Genomic DNA, 8,893 nt, shown 5'->3' on the forward strand with positions numbered 1-8,893 from the left:
GACTTCTTGTGGTAAGAAATTTCCAATTAAATAATGTTTTCTTATCGTACAAACTTAACATAACAATAAATCGCATTTTTTTAAAAAATGGCCACAAGCAAACTTGACGCAAGGAAGAGATAAGCAGCATAAATCTGCGGGTGGTTACATGATAATTCGTAAGGTTGGATGAAATTGAAAAAAAAGGAATTATTTTAATCATCGGTCATTTTAGCAATCGGGGTACAACCAGTATAATGGTTTGTGCGTTGTTTTGTTACGCAAAATCCTAAACGAATTCCTTTTGCGTCTGACGATACTCTGAAACGTAAAACAAAACAACCGGGTCGGTACAGAGCACAAGGAATCGAAACCTCACTCTTGTTAGTTCATCGTCCCCGTCCGGACTTTAGACGTTGTGTTCGGATACACACCCGAGGATGCGCTTCCGACCGCTTAACATAGGTTTTTAGCTTCCCAAAATTTTTCAACCTGCTCGGCGGTGAAAGCAACACGTGGACAGATTAACGCCAGTGAAGGAATAACTTTACGGTGCGGTGCGTAACGAACTCCCCTTAGTATTTGGAATGATTGTAACATTATTGCACACAATAAAACATAACATAACAACACACCAAACAACTTACGATGCTAGGTGTTTGTAGGTGTGCGCGGTTGAATTATTATCAACCTGGCATAAATAAAGTGTGACCGATAGCGATGTGCTGTCCGGCGACAAATGCGAAGGGAAAGTTGTTGCCGTACAAACGACTTCAACGAACGCGTAGATGACGAATCATCGCTTTGACTTTTGGGTGGAACCACACGTGCGGGCCCGGACGACATCGATAACAGCAGCAGCCAAGACGTTACGTAGGTGAGCTTCGCAACACGAAGGATCGATTCTCTCTGCAGATTTGAGCCTATTCATACCTGCAGTCTCATCTCGGTTAAACAACAGTTGTCGTTGGTGAACCAGTTTTTCCGGAAAAGTCCTCATCGAATAAAATCACAGCTCATCCAACGACATAGGACGTGGACATCGGCACTGTATTAGATGAGATTGTTTTAACGTTCGTCCATTCGGTGGCACACTGGTTCGTCAAACAAACGTACACCAACAAGCGTAATGCATTTCGAACGAAAGTGAAAAGTTAACATTCGTTGATCAGGGGCGGAATGTGCGGGCATCGAGGAAAGACACATACGGACGCACCGGATAAGAGGAGAAGAGCATCACAAGCGACGTTTAGCTAGCATTTCACTTTCCGGTAGTCATTTTCACTTTCTGACACATTTACCAGCTATTTTGCTTACTGCTGCATGGTGGTCAGTGGTACACAGCACGTGTAAATTAACGATAAATAGTGGAAAAAAGCGAAGCATTAGGTTTTGAACGCTGTACGAAAACATCGCACAAAAGGTGATACGAGTGTCACATGATGTCATGGGGTAGTGTTTACATATGAATTAAGCTGTGCTCCGAAGGCACGATCTAGATTGGCATGCGTTGCAAAGTTGAAGTAGATTGATAAGGTTTTAATGCCCATAATTAAAATAGTAGACCACACACAGCATTATTAAGCTGATGGATAGTTTAAATAAATGACAACAATATAATAAGTGGTCGGAAGAAAATCGGATCATGATGTACTTTGGCGATGTAATCATTTCATTGGTTGAAGGCCCTCCTAGACACTTCTCCTAGAGACCAGAAGCTTCGCAAAGGATTTATCAAGCTGAGCAAAACCTCGGTAAGATACTGTTAGCTAAACGGATAATTGAAGTTACTTAATTCCATACCGCAGCTTCAGACAACCTCTTCTCTAAAAACATCTGTCACGAAGGATAAGGCTGTCACTGTGTAGAACATCTCAATTTCGAGATGCTTGCGATCTAGATTTGAGATATGGACTCTGTTTAATACTGACGTAAACTGCTTGATCTAGAGTTCTAGAGATGCTCAGAAAAATTCATGGCCCAGTGGAAGGACGATGAAAAAGCTATATGAGTTATATGATCACTCATATGATACGTTGGCTGGAGAACGTGATGAGGATGCCGGATTCATGCCACACGAAGAAGGTGCTCGTCAGCGAGCTCTACGTCACAAGGCGTAGAGGAGCACAGCGAGCTCGTTGGCTGGATCAAGTGGAGTCTAACCTGTCGGAGATCGGATGCAGCCGTGGATGATGGACAGCAGTCCTAGACCGAGTTTCCTGGAAACAGATTGGAGACCTGGCCATGTCGACGAGACGTGCTAAACCTGAGCAGGTCAAGAAAAAGAAGATAACGTCTTCAATGTTGTGCACTCTGGCTACTAATTGCCTTTGATCCTTCATACAGATGCTGTTACTAAAATTGATTATCTTCTCTTTCTCTTTACTTATTACCTTCAATAGCACAATTAATAAAGGTGACAGCTTTCAAATGACTTGTCTATGAGGTCCGGTGGTAGTGGCAACAGCGGTACCAGAGTCTCCAAAAGGCCCCTTGAATTCAAATCCCATCCTGATCGTTCTTTCTTCATGAGAACTGACTATCCAACTATGCGGTGTCAACGTGTCAAGTAAGCCATTCGTTTGCCGGCTACAGAGTGGGTTATTAGACCAAAAAGTAGAAGATCATTTACGTTATTCTGTGTTGAGCCAATTCTGTTTAAAAAAAAAAACTAATTTTTTGTGCTCCCGTTTTATCGCTACCTTTTGATGAAAAAAAAAAACACAATCCAAATTAAAAAATGTCTTCTAAATTGTTACCCAAACGCGAAACCAGGGTTTCCTATTTAAAAATCTCCTAAGAATTCTTTCTGGATTGAAAATGCTGTAAAAGAGACACATTTTAAGGTTGAAGACAAATCGTATTGCACAAAAGGTACCGAAAAGTGCTATCGCTCTAATTCCTATATTATTTTTCAAGACAAGACGTTAAATATTTTTTATTATGTCTTTAAATATAAAATTATATAAACATTAAATATGATGTAATAAAATTTAATTGCTCTCAAAGATCTCAACTCAACTCAAAGATATCACAAACAACTTTTTCTTCATTAGTGCTAAAATTAGTCAACCCTCCTGTTAGCACCTGATAAGTAAACACAAGTAACTTTGTCCACTATTTCTCCTATTTTAAGCAATAAATTTCTTGAGATACATACAAGGGTCCGTTCTGATGACTTCCGTTCTGTCTCACTGCGGTATGAAAAAAGGCAGAATCTGAACAAGTCTGAAGGAAGTAGGGACTCAAACAGTTGAAGCGCCAGAAGAAGCTTGCAACTTTATTTATTTTTATTTCAGTATGATGGCTATTCGCCATATTGTCAAGAAGCTTGCAATGTTGGATGGATTACTTTTGATCTCAGTACTTATTTACGCCGCTTTGACAATACATTACTCTGTCCAAAAGTGACACAAACTTGTGTGTTCTTGGGTTCGAGAAACATGAAGTAAAGTTCGAAAAAACCCATCTACAAGTACAAATATGACGTTGGATGATTTGATACTTTCGTACTGAAGAAAGTATTGCCTTAGTCCATCAATGGCTTCAAATATTGCCAACGCACATCGCAAGCAGTATTGCGAAGCTAATTTCTCTATGCAATCGACATTCATGCTTCAATTGAGGATTGCAATATTGCATACCAGCTCCAAACATTTAGTTTTTACGACTATCACAGTAAGTCAGTCGTTTCAACAGTTTTTATTGCATTATAATCAGTTGTAACTTTGTAAATTGTTGCGTAAAACGAAGAAGCCAAAGGAAAAAAATCCTTCCAGAAGCAAAGAAACAAAAGCTCGCATAAACCAACATTGCGTTAAGGCACAATGGCGCCACTGATCGAACGCCACCGATGAGCCGCTGCCCTAAGACTCCGTTATGTGTTCCAGCGAGCTGAGGCGTTGGCAAATTTCTATCACCATTACCACCACAACTACTGCCGCTGGTAGCCTGCTGGACACTCTTTTGCTCGCGTTTTCTCACCACTTCCTTGTCGCTATTTCGGACGCGTAAGCTGATGCGCAGCTTGACAGCAGAGAGAAGTGGCAGGGCCCAGTCTTCCGGTTCGCTTCACAAATGGACAATCGAACGTCCGCAAAAGCAAGCGCCAACATGAATATTTGCAACCGGATACTAATCAACAGACGCTAGGCTGTTAAGTAGCCCTCCAAAGCTGCCACCACAACTGCCCGACGCCTGCCCGACAACTATCGTACGTACGCGTACGCGATAAACGTACGTGCAAAGGTTCACGTACGCCAGGCCAATTTCGCAAGCGGCCGTTAAAATCATATGTGCTCTCGTTCCGCCGTGCTATTACGAAATTCGGCAAAAGGCAGTTATCTTCGGCATGGACAAGGAGGCGAGGACAAAGCCGCCTAGCTTCCGGCTTCTACTCGAGCCTGCGGTTTTGTGGAGATGACAGAGTGGTTCAACACTCACGAGCTCTCTCCAATCACCGAAACACAAAAAGGTTTGTTTTTTCCATTCCGTCCACTTCAAAACTCTTTTATTAAGTTGCTGTAGCCATCAAATCCTTGCCACCGACAATCGAAAGGTCCAAACGAACGGGGGAGAGAATCTCCTACATCCCCAATTATATCACTACAGACTGACCGTTAACAAGGGTTGTTTGGCAAAATTTAAATTTGTTTGTTGTTCAAACCGGTTGAGAAAAAGTTTCTTTTTTGTAGTTGAACTGATTATGCAGTACTGCTATCAGTGAGGCTTGGACTATGTTTCGGACTTATCCTGTCAAAATGACCTTGTATACTTCGAAATTCCATTCCATTGAACCTTCAACAATGAAGGGCTATTTACAAAAAAGCCACGAGAGTCCACCGGTATGAAAAGTAAGTAACGAAATCTTTATAACAAATATACAAACGAGCAACTACAACAGGTTTCAGGCCCTTGTACCCAATTCGGTACGGGTAGATCATTGTACGCGTGCACGAGCGTTGCGCCGCACTATCGAAACAGCCCCATCCGCAAGTGAAAGTAATACGTCAATCCTTCGCTGGAACCTTCCAGCCGAACGGGATACGGCTCATGCGTCGTGCACGATAGCGCGCTAGTGCGATCTGTTTGCCAGTCTAGCCAGTATTGGTGGGAAGTGGATAGCGCATATGCGTACTGTTTTTCACTCCTACTATTATCCAAACGTCGTTTTATGAATGTGTGAAATCAATGTATGAACGTGTTTGGAGTTTTTGCACGTGATCTTTGACGCGTTTGTCCATCGTCCGAGATCGCAACCTTTGTTGGCAAAGACAGTACCGGTAGCGCCGATACGTGCTGAATCGAAAGATGGAGCTTCCATATTGGATGGAAATACACATTATTGCCACGTCCGTATTGGAGATTGGCAGACTAACGGCCTCCCTCGTCGACCTGCTGGCAGATTTACTTATGATTAACAGTAATCTTTGTTTAACTGTGTTGTGTGTTTTAATGTTTTTTATTGTGGTCCATACAATCTTCAGAATATCCTCCGTAGTGAGGATTGACTATCTAACTACGTCATATCAACAAGTCTAGTGAGCCTAGTGATTGCCGGCGCGTCCCGGTAGGTCGTTAAGCCAAGGAAATGAGGCAAATTATTTGCTGTGTTTGTAATATTATCTGAAAATGCCATTCTAAATAAAATATTCTATACTCTGTCTCAGATTCATGTGTAACATTTAACCCCAAATCTAATCGAAGCTTAAGAACGTTTCACTTCACACATTATAACATGATTAGTTAGTAGAAAATCGCCTGAGAAATGCTCAACATGCTACGGAGTAGATTTTATTTCACTCAGGGCAAATCACCACACACAGGAAGACGTATTATGCAAAAACGGCCCCTAGCTGTATTACATCGCCATTCCATTGTATCGCGCCGGTCGCAATTTGGTCAAGCTTTACTAGGCCCCCAGCGGTGGCCGACCGGCTGACCCATGGTGATCTTTCTCTCTTACCGATCGATTCGGCAGGCTGCAACACAACGTACGGTCGTTATAAAATAGTGTGTCAATAAAACTGTTACTCCAGTGAAAGCATTTGAAAGTGAGCCTCTCGATCGTTGCACGATGGGTGCACCGCGAGCGAAACCTCAGCCAACAGCAGTGATGCATTGGTGATTCGTTTTCGAAAATTATTTTATTAGCATCATTTCATCAAAAGTGCATCCGAATCTGTTCCCAATTGTGCGCCGAATATAATGACGCGTGCGAACGCTACAGTGCGGTAAAAGAAAACGATATTGAACGAATTTTAATTGCAAAAGGTCAGGTCAATTATTTTATATTCACATTTTTTGTTTGCACTACTTTCAACAAGATATCTAAAACAGAATGCCACGATAAAACTAGTTATTTTCGGATGAAATAAGTGGATACGAAACACATGCTTTGACTTGGAATAAACACAAAAGCGTAATGTGTTTTACTGGTTATACGCCTTCATCGATCGATATAAAACAAGAATCGAGGTCATCTGCTTTACCGAAACCCCGAAAAAAGTACTTTCGACGTGCAAAAAGCACCAAGAAAACAAGTTTTCTGTTGCTTTCATCCTGTGACCTAATTTTTTTTTTACCACAAAACGAATTAAGGCGACGAAATACTTCCAAGTATGGGAGCATGTATTCTGATGCGAATGTGTGCTCGAACAACTTTTCCTTGGACATTTGACATCTAAGGGAGGGATATTATTTCATTAACTATTTATCGCTGAACATGATTAACTAATCTCAACCGAGTATGCCCGGGATAAGGCAAATAATAGGGAGGAAATGCCTTATCAATATGATTGTAATTTTTTTTTTTTCAACACAAGCGGTGTTGACAATACGGCATTGGACCGTCATAATCAATTGTAAATAAATAAATAAATAAATGATTAACTAATAGATGAATATTAAAACAGCAACTGTTACATATGCAACTCTCTTTCATCCTTAAAAAGGATATTGAACAAATTGCATCCCTCGAGCAACCAATCGGTGAAACAGCAAACAGAGAAAATAAACTTTTACACACACACACTCACGCATTCTCCAATGACGCCACCAAAACTCCCGACTTCGAAAGAGAGAGCCATAGACCCCCACAGCCATCTCGCAACAAAACCACCCCAGACACCAAAAGGTTTTCTGAGCACAAAGACGAAAGACTTGGCGCGCGCGTGCACAAGCGACGAACCTTTGCTTCCACTAGGCAAACAACGTTACCTTACGACCAGCAAGCAGGTTGTCGATGTTTTCGACGTACCACGGTGTTTTTTTTTCGAACCATTTTAGCCAACTTCGTGGCATCGCTTTTTTTTTGGGGTGGGGAAAGCAGCGTCCGTTCGATACTCGGGCAAGCAAATCTCATCGTTGGCGGGTTGGTCGTGCTCAGACGCATTTCAACAGCGAACCGGTACGGATTTAACACCACCGATACGCAGAGCCAATTCAGCAAGCAGCAAGTCAGACTAACGGAACCTTCGGTGTATGTTCGAGCAGTGTGTGCGCGCGCGTACGTTTATGATAAAAACCTCTGTGTTGGAAATACAGGAGCAGCCAAGTGGAGAAGCACACAAAAACGTAAAAGCCTTAAGTAAACGGGAAAAGTTTATACAAGCGAGAGGTGAAAACATCACACACATCAACCCAAGTCCAAGAATGGTGAATGAATTTTTTGAACCGGGTTACAACGCACAGTGACTGAGATTCGGGACGGTACAGGATCGAACCAAAAATTGTTGCGAAACTGTTACTTTTCTTCGGCATCCCCGGTCCCGGGCAAGTTAAGTGAGGAAAAAAAGTGATTAAAATTTGTGGGAAAGAGAATAAGAGTGCTAATTTTGGTTTTAATTGAGTGATTAACACTGCGGCATCAAGTGATCTTCAGATTGAAAGTAATACATTCTACAGTTCAAAAGTGCATAAATTGTCTGTGTTGGTGTGAGTTGCTGGTTTTTTTTTTTCCAGTGATCCAAATTGGGAAAATTCTATTCATTAAGCTTCTAGCGAGCGTGCCAGGAGCATTAGAAATTCAACGTAAGTGGTGTTGGTGGATTTGTGCAAATTAACAAAAAAAAAAAAAAAGGCGGCATATGATCGCGTTCACGTGCGTAGGAAGAAAGCGCTTTACGGTCGCGGTACCGCAAGCTATAAAAAGAGCAGATTTAGCCTGGGCGGTGACGGAGGGAAAGTAAATAGAGGCCATCGCCGAAGTCCGATAGGTCGCAGTTCCAAGCAGAAACTTAACTTAGAAGCAACAATAACAAAAAAAAGCACCAAAATTGATAGCTTCCGAAACCACGCGCCGGAAATGCGGAAGTGATGGCCGTATAATTAAATGGTCGGGCACAGCGCACACGAATGTAAAGCGAGGTAAAGAGGTGAAATGCAATGTGTCGGATGAATTAACGGCCAGTTTTTGAAGAAATAGAAAATGCGTCCACGCTGTGGCAGTACATGGTACAAATGCAGCACATTTGCTAACTAGTTCAGTTTCTTTTTACTTCGTTGATGTTTGGTGCAGATTTCATTTCGAGTGTTTGTGGACGATTTGATGGAGATGTGTATAAACGTTATACATTTTCAAAATTTGTTAACTGGGTCATTTTTATTTGAGAGCAAATGATAGAAAAAAACCAAGGAAAGAGTAACGAATTTTTGAGATTCTTTCAAATTAAAAATTGAAAGCATTTTCCTACAAAATTAACACTTAAAGCTTGTGAGGTCTTAAGGGCTGTGACACTGATGAATTCCTTGACGTAGTTTTTACCATGTACCGTAGATGGAAAATGATAATCTTACGTACAGCGGGGAATGATTCATATGGGATTTGATAGCAGTCCCTTCGCGTTAGCAAGCGGCACCGCTATCGCATACACTATCAATCGCCGTTAAAAGATTCTGAGTTAAAACGCCATAA

The 8,893-nt window shown here is 41.7% G+C and overlaps 2 protein-coding genes across 4 annotated transcripts in view; both read right to left on the reverse strand.

The window, feature by feature from the left end:
- The window catches only part of LOC126558551 (annexin B9), a 214,663-nt gene that overhangs the window by 82,713 nt on the left and 123,057 nt on the right, over positions 1-8,893 (reverse strand). The window lies entirely within an intron of this gene.
- LOC126558057 (flotillin-2) overlaps positions 1-8,893 on the reverse strand; it is a 153,070-nt gene that overhangs the window by 65,220 nt on the left and 78,957 nt on the right. The window lies entirely within an intron of this gene.

Source organism: Anopheles maculipalpis, chromosome 2RL (genome assembly GCF_943734695.1).
Source record: "Anopheles maculipalpis chromosome 2RL, idAnoMacuDA_375_x, whole genome shotgun sequence".
Taxonomy (NCBI): domain Eukaryota; kingdom Metazoa; phylum Arthropoda; class Insecta; order Diptera; family Culicidae; genus Anopheles; species Anopheles maculipalpis.